This window comes from Portunus trituberculatus, chromosome 15 (genome assembly GCF_017591435.1).
Source record: "Portunus trituberculatus isolate SZX2019 chromosome 15, ASM1759143v1, whole genome shotgun sequence".
NCBI lineage: Eukaryota > Metazoa > Arthropoda > Malacostraca > Decapoda > Portunidae > Portunus > Portunus trituberculatus.
In genome coordinates this window covers 15,728,446-15,746,128 of record NC_059269.1, presented here as the reverse complement: position 1 = coordinate 15,746,128, position 17,683 = coordinate 15,728,446, and the positions used below count along the sequence as shown (strand labels likewise).

Sequence of the window (17,683 nt, the reverse complement as noted above, 5' to 3'; positions counted from 1 at the left end):
CAGGACAAAGAGGAAGCGACAACTGAAGGTGAAGGCGGAGTTGTCGTGGAACCAAAACGAGCCACAGGTGAGTGAGCCAGTCCCAGGGCAGGACAGGGAAGGTCGTTCACCGAGATGCCCGGGGGCGGCGGAGGGCGGTGAGCGGTGGCAGTGGGGGTGAGTTTCCGAGAGCCCGCCCGCCCGAGAGCCCACCTTACCCGCCCACCTGCCCGCCTGCCTAGTCACCGTTCTTCCTTGTCTCTCTGCTATATCAGTCAGTGCCCGGCTCCCCTCGTGATGCTACACCGCTTCTACCCCGTGCGCACCCTCACTCTCCGCCACCACCGCCATTAGCGCCGCGGTAATAGCAGTGGTTACGATAAGTGATGTTTCTTACGGGTGATTACACGAGGTTCCATTACGCTACTAACGCCGCCCTGGTGGTTTTTACTTGAGACTAGCGATGTACACGAGGATTTCATTAAGCAATTAGCACCGGATTGATGTTAGTTATTTTTTCTTCTGCTTTTATATATATATATATATATATATATATATATATATATATATATATATATATATATATATATATATATACAAAGGAATGCAGTGAATAACAATGCATTCTACAGCGTCATTAGCTTCAATATGTAAAATAATCAACTGCTGCTAATCATAGGGGTGGAATAAACACTTGGTAATATGTTAATGTGTGTGTGTGTGTGTGTGTGTGTGTGTGTGTGTGTGTGTGTGTGTGTGTGTGTGTGTGTGTGTGTGTGTGTGTGTGTGTGTGCAGTGATATTTCGTAATTTTAAGAGAGAGAGAGAGAGAGAGAGAGAGAGAGAGAGAGAGAGAGAGAGAGAGAGAGAGAGAGAGAGAGAGAGAGAGACGCCCAACGATTGACTTCTCCAGGCCTCAGGGGAAGCACGGGGCGAAGAGGAATGTGTGGTGGGAGTGCATGTGTGTGTCCGTGACCGAGCAGCGCCTCCATCTTGCTATTTATGATTACGAGGTTTGTTGTCTTGACGCGACGAACAGGTTTTTGGTGCGTGTTGCGGTGGTGTCGCGGGAGCTGCGGGCTGCGGGGTCTGCGGGTGGGCCAATCACCAATAATTGTCACGAAAGCTGGGAGTATTCGCACACTTAACAAATACTAGGTTGATCTGTGACATGTGAGGTGGTTAGGGTGGACAGCCGTGCGACGCGGATCACGTGACACAGGGAAAGGATTCGTGTTCACTGAGATGCGTGGATGGAAAGAAACTCCCACACCGCACCATTCACTGAGCTATGATTTCACGGTAGTCTGAAATTGCCACCCTCACAGCCTGGGATTGGCGGTGTTAACTTGTTTGTGGTTTTGAATGGTCAGTATTACGCACTTTGTTCATCACTGCGACTGTTGTTACTGGTGTTGGGTGAATACTGCTGTTTGTCAATCCCTCTAACTCCACAAAGGTTGAAGGAGTGTGGAGGAAAGTTTTCTATTAATTGTCGGTGAAAACTTTACCTGCGTCCATTCCATTACAGCTAAGCGTTCCTTTCATTAGACATGCATCACAGAATTACATCCAGTGCCCACAAGTCACTGACCTGATGGCAAAGCTTACTAAAACACCGTTACGGAGGCATCTGAAATACTCACTGCCGGACACACAGAAGGATGTTGTATGTGTATGTACCACTGGTCAGGCATTACTCCTCAACTGAAACTTTAGCACCGTGAAGCTAACCAACGGGACGACCATTTCCCATTACATCTTCCGTTATTTATCGTGTGAGTTCGTTCCAGACCCGCCGCCGCCCCACCCACTATATACACACACGCTAGCTTCATGTCACTCAAGTTCATGCTTTTCAAATTGACGATCTCACATTCAGGCTAATTACTTGGTACTATAAGAGGCCCTGCACTGATGCCACTCAGAACAGGGAGAACACTTTGCTGTTGTGAGAATAGCAACAGTAAAAATTAATATAAAAAAAAACTACTGAACTGTCAGGAAGGGTTAACTGACAGGCTGATGGGTGACGGCAGATAAGGAAACAGTTACGTTGACAGATTGACAGCTAGACATCAATCCTTTCTGATAAATGTCCCAGCCTTCTTTCCTCGTTTAAAGTGAATGTAACTGTACCCTTCCTTTTGTGGCGTCGAGCAGCTTTGAGACAATGGGCAGGCGAGAGGCGCAGAAATAGGAGGCTGCTTCACCTTCCTTATGGTTGTCCTAATTAATCTCATAGACAAAACAGGTCTTATTAATAGTTATTACATACAATAAGTAATACGTACTAAGTGACAGAACATGTACAATTTGTGAGGAGGAAAAAAAGAAGGGGAAATGACAGGGTGGGAGAAAGAAACTGGATATTGGATCGCGGCCTTGAGGCACCGCATTATGACGTGTACAGTACGTGTCTACCTGCTGTTCTTATGTAGAGGGTAGCGAGGGAGGGAGGGAGCAGCAAGCGGGCCTGAAGCTCTTATTTGTGCATGATTGTAACCACTTTATTTCGTTGTTCCTGTAGTTATTCTTCCTCGTAATGGTAGTGAGAATAGTAGTAGTGTGCACTTATCTTCTTATAAACCTACAAATACTATCACGTACAAAACTAACACAATGAATGCTAATTAATCTCTACAGCTGACTCACTATACATTATCACAGTTCCCAATGCTAATAATCCCTAACGGCGCTACACATCATTACCACTGTGAGACCCAATAGGAACGGTCGACTCGGTTCTATTCGGCCTTGCGGGGAAAGTCGAGAGGGCTGATCCGGTAACTCAACCCGCCCATTGGGGAAACTCATGGCAGGTGAAACTTATACTGGGGACTGAGGATGTGGTGGGGAGGATGTAGGGCAAGGGAGGATGACGAAACAACTTTTTTCTTTTCTATGTAAGGGAAAATCTGGCCACGGGCAACAAAAACGATTAAATAAAAAGGCCCACTTAGATGACATTCCCCGAGGATGTCCGAGAGAGTGAGTTACGAAGAGGGAAGATGCGGAGAGTTAGGATGTGGGGATGTAGGAATGTGGAGGATTAGGATATCAGGAAAACTGGGATAACACGAGAACTAGAATGTAGGAGTGGAGGGACATGAAGATAAAGAGTACCGGAAAGCTGGCATGCGAGGTGTCGACAGAGGAAATGGAGATGTAGGAAATGAGGGAACTTGTTTACTGTGCAATAGTAGGGGGACAAGAATGTGAGTGATGCAAGGGATGTAGGACTGTGTTGAGTCTAAGATGTAGGGATGCAGGCGACGGGCGGGGACTGTGGGCAGGGCGTGGGGTGCTGGAATACTGAGAGGTGGGGCGCTGGATTCCACAGTGGATGTCTTGGTACCGGTATGTGGAAGGATAGCTGGATTCTTGGTACCAGTTCCACACACCCTCTTTCGTTTGCTAACTGACAAAAGTACTTCAGCCGTGATCTGGTTCGAAAATCAACTTTAACCAGTGTTTTTAGTTTGGGAGAGTACTAAAAAGAGAACTGGTCAGATAATAGGGCCAATTCCAGTCTTCTGTAAGTTATCCAACCCAATCACTTCCCATATTGGTAAGCTCCCGAACAAACAGAAGACTGAAACTGCCCTTAGACTGGATTCCGAGGCGCCGGAGTGCTTTGGCAATGGTGATGGGGCGAAGGGGTGCTGTGGTTGTTACTCCGTTAGGAAGTGGACGAGGCTTAATAAGACGGTCCCTCGCCAACCAATCAGCGAGTGCTCGTGACTGACTGACTGGCCTGCAAGCTCCGCTATCACGCTGCTCAGACACTGCAAAAAAGTCATATGAGTTCTGGAGTACCTAAATCACGTAGCATTTCATGAAGGTTTTGATGATGCACGCTGCTTCTTGGGATGATTTAAACGATAAGTAGAAAAAAAAAAAACAGCCGACTTGAAAACAATCACGTTTTTTACCGGCTGGGAAATAGAAAAAAAGAAAATGACGGTACTTTATACTAGTTTTTTTTTTTTTTTTTTCTTTAGACAAGCTCTTTCCACTTTACAACCGCAAGACATGAGATATGACGCGCACCTGACATCATTAGCTCTCGGAATGTCAAACTTGTGCAGGTGAGCCTCGCCATAAACAGAACCACAACACAATCAGTTTCTTAGCCGCAGGTGGACAGCAAAGCCCCTGTAATAAAAATAGCTATCCAGTTTGTTAACACAGCAACACCAGGAATCAATCGAAGCTAACACTATCAACTTAACCTAAAAACTACACTAATGAAAAGCAGAGGAGTTAAGGTTTCACTGTACGCATGACCTACGATGTACAGCCTTCCCATTTAATCCCTGTTTCTTAGAGTGGTGGGGAAGGTAGCGTGGCAGATGTGGCGGCGAGGAATGCTAGGCGTGAGGGGATGGAGGCAAGCCCGGTGAGGCAGGCTTGGGCGGGGAGTGGAGGAAGGATCCAGCAAGTAGCGGTCCCACAAGTCCAGCGGCCAGTGGTAGCCTTGGCAACACCACCGCTGTCTGAGCAACTTCACCACCCTACCGTCGCTAAACATTCCGGGGTAAGTGGTGACTGATACACGGTTTGGCGCAGTGATGAAGGTTATAAAAAGCAGCAAATATAAAAATGAGATTAGAAAGTACTGATAGCTATTATGTAAAGCAAGATATTTCGCGGACGAATGGCATTATTCTTATATATTTAGCAACGCGAAGAAAAAGATTCAGCAAAACATTGAAAAGATGGAAGAGAAAGAAAGTATAGATAAGTAATTGTATGATATGAACATTAACTCCTTCAATGCTATAACGCGTATTCATTCTGCTCACTATTTGATTATTTTATGCAACTTCAGAAACTCGTGTGCAGGATTAAAATAGTAAAGACTGGCAATTAATCTTCTGACCTCCATAGACACTTCGTAATGCAAATAAAATCTTCTAATCGTACCCATACTCATGGTAAAAAATGCGTCCCAGTACTGAAGAGGTTAAAGCTTGAAGTGCACTATCTTATCGGAAGGGAAGGACTGAAGAGGTAGTGAGTGTGACCCGCCACTGCGAGTTCACGTGAATCTGGGTTTGCTTAGAAATTCGAGTAATATCAGGAAGGGAAAGCTCCGGATGTTGCAATTACTACGCCTCTGCTTGTACTCTGTGTTTGTGTGTGTGTGTGTGTGTGTGTGTGTGTGTGTGTGTGTGTGTGTGTGTGTGTGTGTGTGTGTGTGTGTGTGTGTGTGTGTGTGTGTATACGATAATGCTGGTAGGGGTTTGGAAGGTAAGGGTGTTCTCCAGTCTGTAAGGACGGACGGACGGACGGACACACACACACACACACACACACACACACACACACACACACACACACACACACACACACACACACACACACGTTTGATTTCAAAAATTAATCCAAGAGATCAATTTTTTTTATAAGAATATCGTAGTGTGTGTGTGTGTGTGTGTGTGTGTGTGTGTGTGTGTGTGTGTGTGTGTGTGTGTGTGTGTGTGTGTGTGTGTGTAATTTTTTTTCGTCCAGGAGCGGAGACAGCAGGGGAGCGTTTTTTCGCGTGACAGTCCCCACACAATGGCTTCATTCTGTCACTTTTTCTCAGGTGTACATATGTGGCCTGAGCAGACTTTCCACACTAATGGCATCGCTGCATTGTGTCACTCCTGTACGTACGTCACACACACACACACACACACACACACACACACACACACACACACACACACACACACACACACACACACACACACAGTCCACGGGTCAGGTCACGTCACGCACAATGACGAGAACCCGCAGCCTTTCATTTACTGGTGATCACACAATGGATAATTCCCGGCGCTGAGGAACACGCCTGCAGTCACCACTTCACGACTTGAGGCTATCGCTGCGCTCGTATCAATCCTGCTCGCTCCCTATGAGGCAGGCAGCGAGGTCAGGCAGTCACGGAGGAGCCCACCTACTGACTGGTTTCCTCTGGCTGACCCCTCATGACCGGCTTCCTCTCCACCAAGTCTTACTCACTGCACCACGAAACGCCTTCTCCTCTCACCACGACAATTTTGCAAGGCCACAGAGACAACCAGCAGAGTTTTCAAGACAGTTTCTCCTTCCAATAAACTAGAAACCTTGCCAATCTATTACCAGAACCATATTAATACTATTAAAAAACACTAGTATCTTCAACTGGAGCCTTTGGAAAGCAGTGATGGTGAGAGAGCAAAGCGTTTCAGAATACAGGCCAAGTACTCACGTGCCCAGCTGGTCAAGGGTCCATCACAAGATCCGTAAGGCCGGTGAGAAGCAAAGGAAGCTTACCTGAAACAAAGATAAGGACGTGTCACTTCAACATTTACATTCATGGACTATAGTGTTTCTTGTATAGTAATTTTACACCTGAGAATATGGGAATAATGGAATTTACTGATGCTCTCACTGTTAAGTCTACGCATTTCCTACATGCATTAAGATGTGTGGAAAATTAATTCATTTCTGCCACAGTTTTAATCATAAGGTGCAGATTATAAAGAATAACACACACACACACACACACACACACACACACACACACACACACACACACACACACACACACTTAAACAGGTAATTAACAAAATGGAAAAGGTAAAAAAATACAGGAAGTGAATCAAGAAACTTCTGAATACTTAAACAAGAAAATAAAGGAACAAAAACTATGAAAGAAAAAAGCGAAAGAAAAGAAAAGAGAAAAAAAATGCATGTTACCAATGACCTGAAGCGTTACAAGTCTTCACGGAATAAAAAAAATATATATATAAATAAAAAGAAGAAAAAAAAAACTAGTTACATTACACCAGCAAGCAACGGATCAAAAAACCACAGTAAAGAAATAAATTATTGTTGATAAGGGAAAGGAGAAATGTTCTTTAATTTTCCTCATCAGCAGGTTTTAACTCGTGGATATTTCAAACAAGGAATACTCACAAACATTGACAAAAAAAGAAACTAGAAAGGACACGAGGGGACAAAGAAGAGAACAGACACCAAAACAAACAAAAAAATAAACAAGAGGAAGGATGGGAAGAGAAACCACGTCATAAAGTATTAGAGAGAGAAAGAAAAAAATCCTTTAAGAACATAACACACACACACACACACACACACACACACACACACACACACACACACACACACACACACACACGTCGGAAGTTCCCAGGAGTCTTGATACACACGAGCGGCGCTGAAAAGTGGGAGAATTGTGTCTCGTAGTAGTCGTTCATCATATCAAATGCACTACTGACCACTTGCCAAGGCCACTGGGTTATGGTAGTAGTAGTAGTAGTAGTAGTAGTAGTAGTAGTTGTTGTTGTTGTTGTTGTTGTTGTTGTTGTTGTTGTTGTTGTTGTTGTTTTTTCCTACTTGAGAGAGAGAGAGAGAGAGAGAGAGAGAGAGAGAGAGAGAGAGAGAGAGAGAGAGAGAGAGAGAGAGAGAGAGAGAGAGAGACCTACACCTAAAAAAAAAAAAAAAAAAATTCACACCAGATACCCAAACAAAACGAAGCAACCTCACAAAACCAGACAGCAACCACACCACTACAAAACATCCCATCACCCCTATTGTATCTACAGCAGGTAGTTCTCTTTCCACCTGTCATCCCGCAGGCACCTGTATTGGAGCAGAGCCACCCTGACGCCCGTATTCTGAAACGCCTTCTCCTCTCACTACAACAATTTCGCAAGGCCACAGAGACACCTAGCAGAGTTTTCAAGACAGTTTCTCCTTTTAATAGACTAGAAACCGTGCCAATATATCACCAGAACCATAAAAATACTCTTAAAAAAACGAGTATTTTCAATTGGAGCCTCTAGAAAGCAGTTATGGTGAGAGAGCACAGAGTTTTATAATTCAGGCCTACAATCATCACTCTACCTCGCTCTCCTTCTTCCCTCACTCCTTCACCCCTGACAGCCGTAGTTCGGAATGCCTCCACCTCTTCCTCTCACCCCTGACCCCCGGGTAACAGTGCCGGAGGGTCGTGGGTGCTCAGTCTTCACAAACCCACGCAGATCCACCTTCTTATCCATCCACCCCATGTACACAGACCCGTCCATCATACTTACACACGTCTGATCTAACGTGTGACAGATACAGGAATACACGTAAGATTTAACAGCGCTCTTAGAAAGTTGGATATACCTAACAACTATCATAAGCTATTTTAGATGTGAAAAATGTGACGAGTGGTAAAATGCAAGACTCGAGTGAGATACTAAAGCTGTACTGTGTCATTCTAACTCACAGAAGAAATGGTAATGCGCCCAATACATTGTCCTTCATACATATACACACACACTACTACCACTATTACTACCACCATGAACACCTATCTAGTCACACACACACACACACACACACACACACACACACACACACACACACACACACACACACACTTGAATATGAGACAAGACTGAAGGTAAGGCGACAGCATGACAGATACAGTAAAATAGAAGATCCTGTATCAAGCTAATAAAACCACATCAATACATCCACCAGTTACGACATTCACTACCTCACCACCAGCATACGCATACACGTTTCTAAATATAGGGTACCAGAGCAGCGGAAGCAAGGACACAAGTAGATTAATAGGATGGTTCTGTGCTCAACGAAGCGATGAGAACCAGGTAACAGTTAAGTCTCTTGTTCTGGTGCTGTGGTGTGAATGCAAGTCTCACACACTAATTCCCTCCTTCCGTCTTTCCTTTCCTTCACCCTCACCCTCTCCCTCCCTCCCCTTCCTTCCTTCCTTCCTTCCTTCCTTCCTTCCTTCCTTCCTTCCTTCCTTCCTTCCTCCCTCCCTCCCTCCCTCCCTTCCTCCCTTCCTTCCCTCCCGTCCCTCCCACCACCGCTCCACTTAACACGCAAGAAGTGTGAAAAAGGAAACTGGAATACCGTGGCGTCTGCTAAGTGAGAGTCAAACCTTCCTTCTTCTTTAACGTACGCCTTCTGAAACACTCACACAAAACAAGATTCAGCGTTCGAACTGACGGTATCAAGGAAAGAATAATATTAAGGTGTTGAGAATGTCTATAGATTATAAGGGTTGTAATTCTAAGACTACTATTACAACCCACTACAGGACTCATAAAAAATATTACTGACAAGACAAGGTTAATAGAAATATAGAGCGTATGAACATTAGAGAGGAGATAAGAAGCTAATAAACGTAAACATGGTATAACAGTTTTTGTATTCTCATTTCTATCCATAAATTTATCGTCTCATCAAAACTCCTTACTGACTCCACTATCTGAAAACTAAGTCTATTCAATAATACTCTAGAAACTGACAGCATACATTTAGGGAGTAATCAATTTCTTCCTTTCTTTATCAAACCGCCTTTCACTTTGCATCGATTTAAATCAGCTTAACTCTCTCCGTTGAAATCAACTGAGGCGAACCTTTCACCTATGCAGCTAACGCACTTTACATACACCTGCCCTGCTCACCTTCCCGGCCTCCTGTTATGGCTGCGCCGGAAAAAAACGTGTCTTGTGTTCACCTTCTCGACTCACTCGTGTGTTAAGAGTAGTCCAAATAAGTCTAGTTCTGGAGCAAGTACAGACGCGCCAAGACTTAACGCAAGATTCTCAGGTGTTGCCCAGGGTAGAGTTACTTCAAGCAGCCTCGTGTCATAAAGGTACATGATGATCAACTGTGGAAGGGTATCTCATAGTGCGTTGAAATCACTGCTGGGGACGAAGTAATTAAAATAAACGAAATATTTATTCATATTAATTCTAATCTCTTAACAAAATTCAGTAACTATTACACTGCTCGACAATAACCCCCTTCAATAATGGGACGCATTTTTATCATGCGCTGGGTGAACGAATAAACGGTTTCATTGTCACTAGCTAAGGTCTATGGAGGTCGAAAGATTAATGGCCAGAGTCTTCACTACTCTCATCCCCCATATAAGTTGCTGAAGCTGTATAAAATCACCGAATAGTAAGCAGAATAAATATGGATATGCGTCTTCTTGGTACTGAAGAGGTTAATTTCAATAATCCCACATAATTTTAGACACTTGTATAATTAATAGCTTCTCAGTTTTGTAACCGAAAAAATACAAATAGCTTTTAATTCCCTCTTACTTCTGTGTACTTACAAACTTTCTTTCCCAATACTCAATGTTAAAGAAAAGTCATATAATGAAAAGGTTTAAAGCGACGCTGACACTGGAAGAACATTCGGTTATTCCCAGTTGTCTCCACTTCTGTGTACTTACAAACTTTCTTTCCCAATACTCAGAATATTAAAGAATAGTCATATCATTGAAAAGGTTTTTAAAGCGACGCTATGGCAGTGGAAAAACACTCGGTTATTCCCAGCAGTCTCCGTCCAGCATCACCATTCCACAGCCTGCCTCGCTCCCTTCTCAAACATTCCCTGCCCGCACACTTTTTCTCTCCCTGGACACTCTTCAAACAACTTTGTTTTTGTTAACCAGAGGTGAAGTTAACGACATGACAGCGCTGAATCTTAATGGATTTTGCCGGAGTTGTGTGTGTGTGTGTGTGTGTGTGTGTGTGTGTGTGTGTGTGTGTGTGTGTGTGTGTGTGTGTGTGTGTGTGTGTGTGTGTGTGTGTGAATAACATTTCTCCAAGATAGTAATTTTTTATTATCTCCGTATTCAAATCTCCTACTCACGCCTTCACTTCACCGCTCTCTCTCTCTCTCTCTCTCTCTCTCTCTCTCTCTCTCTCTCTCTCTCTCTCTCTCTCTCTCTCTCTCTCTCCTCTCCCTCACCTCACCCTCACCCTCACCCTCTACCTCACCCTCACCCTCTCCCTCTCTACCTCTCTCCCTCCCTTTCTCTCTACATATGCGGGCGAAGAAAGTGTAACTCTGACTTAATTAAGAGTTGTCGAGTTATTCCTGTCACTGTTTGGACTTGCTCTGGAGACAAGTTACAATCGTGCACCTAAATTTCACCTTGCATTAATTACTTGACGCTCAATAAGACCATGTCCTCATTGATATTGTGATCGTTCTCCTCCCTCAAGCAACTGGATTGGTTCTGCAGTGTAACCAAGAGAAGCTGGAAAAAGTCAGTTACACGGGGCAGTCCCTGTATAAACTGCACATATCTTTTCTTACTCGTGTATCTATCTATTAATTTAAAGCGTTTTACTGACTCGACACTGATAACCCGAGTATGGTCTTTTTTATTTTTGTTTCCTATCTTTTATCACATCAAAACATAACGTTATTTAAGGACTTAGGTGATCTGTTATTCTACCAATCCTATATAACTTAGATGCGAGTGGATTCAAAGGAAAATATACCAAAAACTACCTTCTATACTGATACTCCAGGTGCCAAAGTCTTCAAATGTTGGTAGTTCTGACAAGAACATATGACTGGTTTTGTTGCTCTACTTAATAAAACTACAGGAGCAGAAAAAAAAAATTAGGCCACGCATCTGCAGCTATGAACCACAAGGCATGTCTTTAGATCCCTGTTTGTCATTCTAACCATGCAAGTTTTCAGTTATCTCAGATTTGCTAAAAAAGTACAAATATATATGATACAAAAAAATTAATACTGGTTTATGCCAACTTCTTTTTACGAGTTAATTTGGAAATGTCCATCCCCTGCATTCTAGTCAGCCCTGGATGGATAAACCGCCTGCTGCGAGGAGGTTCAATAAACTTCCTTGACCTGCTGGCTGAGATTTTTCTGGGGCGTCACTGGGGATTCGTCATCAAGGTGTTTGGAGCTTCCCTACGGATGACGGCAGAAAGCTCCTTTAACGAGCAGGAAAATGTGTCGGATGTTTGGCGCCACACCCTGCACGTCCCTAATCCGTGATATCTGTCAGCTGCCGCCACACCACAGCCACCTCACCACTATCCCCCAGAAAGGTTTTGTGTAAAGAATAACAGACACATGGTGGTGCGGAATTTGTAGCGCTATTCAAGAAAAATACATTTGACGAAAGTTTACATTTGAAAGCCAGCCACGCGGACCCATTACATCCAGTGTGTGATAGATGATTCAGGTGATGAGCCAGCACCACTGCAACACTCAGCGGCGTCTGCAACCACAAGTTAGCTATACAAGCATACCACACCGACACAAATGTTTGCAACCTGTCACTTATCCATTTAACATTCCAAGCAATGATGGCTAACAGAAGGCGTGGGCCAGGACTGCACCGTGTACTGGTAGCACTAGTAAAGCAAGGACTGAACAGCGCCTCCCTCATAAACTTGGCTGCGGTCTCGTCGCCACAGCGCTGCGGTCGCCCGAGAACTGGGTTACCTTGCCCCTGAACCTCGCCGACTCTCCCGGGGCCGCTGCCTTCCGGTAAAGTGGCGCCAAGGACCTCACACACACACACACACACACACACACACACACACACACACACACACACACACACAATGCATGGCGGTTGAGTCAGAGACTGCAATCACACAAGTCAGACACCGGAAGGCAAGGAATGAACATGTTCCACCTCCTTTCACTTACTTTATTCAAAGGAAAACAATAGAGGTTCTGAGACACCAGGCGATGAGTGACCGCTGTTCCAAGCGATTCGTGGAAGGGAAAAACCTGTTGGCAGAATGTTATGCGGCGAGACACGACAGGAAGGTCGCCTATGAGACAGCCACTTCAAATACAGCATGGTCCAGTGGAAACATGGATAATTGTCACGAAAGTTTCAAACTAAAAAGCAATGACCCAAAATGTATCGGTCCAGCAATGATGCTTGTTACGCCTGCCACACACTACAACGAGAGCTGCCTTTAGTCACGCCAGCCAGGAGTGGAATGGAAATGAGCTATTTACGCACATGTCACGACCTACACTTAGTCTTAAGAGTTGACTTACAAGAAAAATACCATGAGAAAACGTCATTCAATGCCACACACAGTGCAGCCTGACGGTCTTGGAGAGCCTTGGAGAGGGATCAAGAGTGGCTTAACCTTGAGTGGCGATTCATCCATCAGATTTCCCACAGAAACAAGATAATGCCACCACCAACTGAGCGAGGGAAGATGGAAGAGAGTGAACACTTAGCCTAGACCTGACGTCATCCTCGAAAACATGAAAGAGAGTAAAACTAAAATGGTACATGAACTCCAGGATTGCATCCCACATAAAAAAAAAATAAATAAATAATAAATAAATAAATGAATAAATAAAAACAAAATAGAGAGAGAGAGAGAGAGAGAGAGAGAGAGAGAGAGAGAGAGAGAGAGAGAGAGAGAGAGAGAGAGAGAGAGAGAGAGAGAGAGAGAGAGAGTGTGTGTGTGTGTGTGTGTGTGTGTGTGTGTGTGTGTGTGTGTGTGTGTGTGTGTGTGTGTGTGTGTGTGTGTGTGTGTGTGTGTGTGTGTGTGTGTGTGTGTGTGTGTGTAATTCACTGTTTGATCTGCTGCAGTCTCTGACGAGACAGCCAGACGTTACCCTACGGAACGAGCTCAGAGCTCATTGTTTCCGATCTTCGGAAAGGCCTGAGACCTGTGTGTGTGTGTGTGTGTGTGTGTGTGTGTGTGTGTGTGTGTGTGTGTGTGTGTGTGTGTGTGTGTGTGTGTGTGTGTGTGTTACGTTTCACGCAGACGTGAACACTTTTAGACGAGACAAAACACAGGGTACGCTGACACAACCAGCCTCCCGCGTCGCCTGGCTGGCTCTCTGCTAGCCCCAAGGGAGGGAGAACGTACTGCACACTGTGTAAAAGAAAGGAGCGACAATATAATAGGGAATACTTGAAGGGAAACAATGCATTACTTCACATGGACTTAATGTGTGGGTGTTTCAGTTCTGAGCGGTGAAGGCCAAGGCTGCCAGCACGCCCCACACCGTGAATCGCGGCCAGGTAGGCAAGGTGAGCAGCAGCAGCAGCAGCAGCGGCGGCCGGAAGTATGAAGCGTTTGTTGAGAAAGTTTGTGACTCAGGAGAGTAGCGGGGACGCGGCTGTGTCTACTTTCCCCGCCACCACCGCTGACGTGTGCTGCCTGCGGGATGAGGCAGCCCACCTCCTGTCCAGCCCTCCACGCAGGACACGGCTGACGGGATTCTATGATGTTGGTGGTGGTAGTAGTTGATGATGATGATGATGATGATGATGATGATGATGATGATGATGATGATGATGATGGTGGTGGTGGTGGTGGTGGTGGTGGTGGTGGTGGTGGTGGTGGTGGTGATGCTATGGCTTAACATTCTTCATCTTTACTAGTGAAAGAGGCCGACCGCAAAATTCACGAATGACTTAAGACATTTTTTTTACTTCCCTTCCAGCGTAAAAGAGGCCAACCGGACACACACACAAAAAGACTGAAACACAAATTGAATAACACACAACACGACACAACACTAGACTCCTTCAGGCACAAAACACACATACACAAAAAACAAAACAAAAAAACTCACAACAGACCCTTAAGACAAACCAAACGTGCAAAACAGAGGGAAACCACAATACATCAGGCAACACAAACACCACAAACAATCAATACTACAACACTCAAGAACCATGACAGAAGAAAGGCACTCTGGACCTGTGTTACCTCCCTCAAGACGTATAAAAACAAAACTACTGACTGTGATGACCAGTAGAGCTCAGTGAATACAGGCAGGGAAAAACAAGAGGCAAAGAAGCTGCAGACACAAGAAATACTGTCTCGTTATTAGACGGAAATCAAGTTTTGCGTAAATCTAGTAAAAAATGAGAGAGAGAGAGAGAGAGAGAGAGAGAGAGAGAGAGAGAGAGAGAGAGAGAGAGAGAGAGAGAGAGAGAGAAAAAAAAAGATAGAGAGAGAGAGCACAACTTTCTCTCAGCGGACTCGGTCAGGATCAGCGTCTTGTAAACGGGACGTGTCTTGTATTATACTCAGGTACACACACATTCCTGGGCTCCCTCCTCCGCGCCACCCTACATACACTTTCAAGCTTGTGCCCTACATTGACTGCAAGTACTCCATCGTCCCCACCTTAAACATGGCACTATCCCCTTCAGTACTCGGACACATTTTTACCTTGAGATTTATGTAAGATTAATGGCCACAGTCTTCACTATTCTAATTCCAACACAAGTTTCTGAAGCTGCATAAAATCACCAAATAGTAAGTAGAATGAATATGGAAACGCGTCATGGTACTGAAGCGGTTAAGAGAATAATCTAGGTACCCTCCACATTTCTAACGCTATTATTACTCGTTATTTTATCTCTTGTCTCTTCACTAGTAATTATAATGCTAATCTTTTTTCTAGCGAATATACAATAGTCTCGAGCCAAAATATGACTTTCCGAGTATCAATTTCTGAGTTCTTATCGTCATAACATTCATCGATATCTAATTGCTCAAATAATCATTACTTAATACAAAATAATTCCAACTCCCAACATCTAATTGACTCACCCGTAGCTTACATGTTCCTGTCACTATGTTAATTACCGTTATCTAATCGTACTTTATTAATCAGTATCGAGACGAACTTGTTAAAAAAAGAATACACACTCGCCTCAGATCTAGACAAGAAAGTATGACTTCTTAATATATTGAAGACGCTTATTATTACAATTTCTGATCTGCTATTAGACTGGCTTCTCAAGAAAGTGGCACCTTCAATTGATCATTTTTCTCAGTTTAGTTATCCTTGGCCAGAGCGCCTCTTACGTAAACATAATCACTCGTTAGTTCATTCTGTTTTGTAATCCGTAGAGGTAACCTTATTGCTTTCTCATATTTTTCACCCCCAACTCTTCTCAGACATAATACTAGTGCAAGTTAACTCCTATTGAGCATCATCTTCAGGAACACCTCTGAATGAACCTTAGGAGAGTTCATGTAGGCACTTACGTATATTTGGATCAGCTGGCGGTATCTAAACACGCTCTGACCACTACATCCACTGCACTGACCGCTCCTCCACGCCCCCGCAGGAACACACAACAGAGCCACTGCAGACCAGAAGTACAGGAAGTAAGACACTCGGCCGACTTATTAAAACATTGAGGTTAATCTTGGCACACAGTCATGGCAATAACAATAATAACCTAGTGACTTCTTTACTGACTTAAGAGAAGTGTACATTACCGATTAAAGGACACTGTGTGAAACTTGTAAGGGAAAAGCAGAACAAATTAATCTCCTCGGTGACATTGTTATAGAGAAGCGTTTAAACAATAATTAAAGGGTGACTGACCGAATGACTGGCAAATATTGTCGCCTTAACAACGAGGTCATAAGGCGCCGGGCAATTGAAGGAGGTTACAGAAAGGGAAAAGGGAAAGCATTATGACCTCAAATCCACTTCCTTATTCGAGACATTACTATTGACATTCTAAAGAGGTGTCATTCGTAGCAATTAAAGGAGGCTACAGAAAGCTTGGGAAGAGGGAAAGCAGCGGCGGTAGAGGCGACGGCGGCAGCATCGCGACACCCTCAGCTCTCTCTCTCCCTCCAGGACTGAGCGTGGCCAGGGGCGGCGAGCGGCGGCAGCGGCGGCGGCGGCGACCACATACCAGCTAACACAGTGGCCTACATCTGACTCCCTCCCGCGAACCCACCCACCCACCACCCAACAACCACTGCCCACCCATCCACCCACTCCTCTTCCTCCTATCCATCCACCTGCTCGCCACACCGCCCACACACCCACCGCATATCCTTCTCCTATCCACATCCCTGCCACTCAACACTCCTATCCACTGCAGTCTCTATATTACTCCATTCATCCACCTATCCACTCGTCCGTCACCTGTCCCATTCAGCCATTCCGCCATTCAGCCACCACATCCCGACATCCCGGCCGTGACCAGCCAGTGAAGGTTACGGAAAAGGGAAAAAAAAAATGGGGGAGGTCTGCTTTTGTTTCCCGTTGTGCCAGTATTCTTGTTGAGAGAGAGAGAGAGAGAGAGAGAGAGAGAGAGAGAGAGAGAGAGAGAGAGAGAGAGAGAGAGAGAGAGAGAGAGAGAGAATAAACAATAGTGTGTTTATCCAACATTTCTTTTACTATTCTCTCGATCTTTACCACACACAGAGAGAGAGAGAGAGAGAGAGAGAGAGAGAGAGAGAGAGAGATCCAGACAGTGATTATAACAATACATATCTCCCGCAGTTCCCCCCCTACCTCCTCACTACCATATCTTTACCACACACCCTCTACACTATACCTCGCCTCTCATCTGCATTGTATATCCCAGCGCAGGTGATGTCAGCCTCCCTAAAGGAAAATGCTTCGTTGACACCCTGAGTTCTTCCCTCGCCCACACTGGAAGAAAGGACCAACACTGAAGGGAACGAGACACAAGGGACAATAATCATAACCTGTGTTTTAATTAGTTACGTGTTTGTTATTGGTGATGTTAGGTTGATGGATATTGTTTTTTTTGAGAGAGAGAGAGAGAGAGAGAGAGAGAGAGAGAGAGAGAGAGAGAGAGAGAGAGAGAGAGAGAGAGAGAGAGAGAGAGAGAGAGAGAGAGAGAGAGAGAGAATGGATGTCTGCAAAAATATATGAGTAGTTATATATATACACACACTGGGTGGAGCTCTTAACCCCTCACCCACGTGGGGGCCAACGAACTTAAATATTTTGGCAGAGGTTCGAAAGTTAAAAGAAAAGCTGGTGGAATATTGGGTAAGTTTAGAGCGCTGGAATCATACTAAAATAGAGAAGTAAGAAGGACATAATTCAATAATAAAAAAATACAA

At 44.5% G+C, this 17,683-nt stretch overlaps 1 protein-coding gene across 4 annotated transcripts in view; it reads right to left on the bottom strand.

Moving 5' to 3' along the window:
• Positions 1-17,683, bottom strand: part of LOC123504109 (chaoptin-like) — an 83,493-nt gene that overhangs the window by 52,880 nt on the left and 12,930 nt on the right. The window contains exons 2-3 of one of the 4 annotated variants that reach the window (XM_045254424.1): positions 15,830-15,930; positions 6,220-6,284 (exon numbers count right to left, since the gene is read on the bottom strand). The exons of 1 other annotated variant lie outside the window; for it this stretch is intronic. The gene's annotated coding sequence lies outside the window, so the exon portion shown is untranslated. The remainder of the gene's footprint in view (positions 1-6,219; positions 6,285-15,829; positions 15,931-17,683) is intronic. 2 more of the 4 variants (XM_045254426.1, XM_045254425.1) reach the window with 2 other exon arrangements.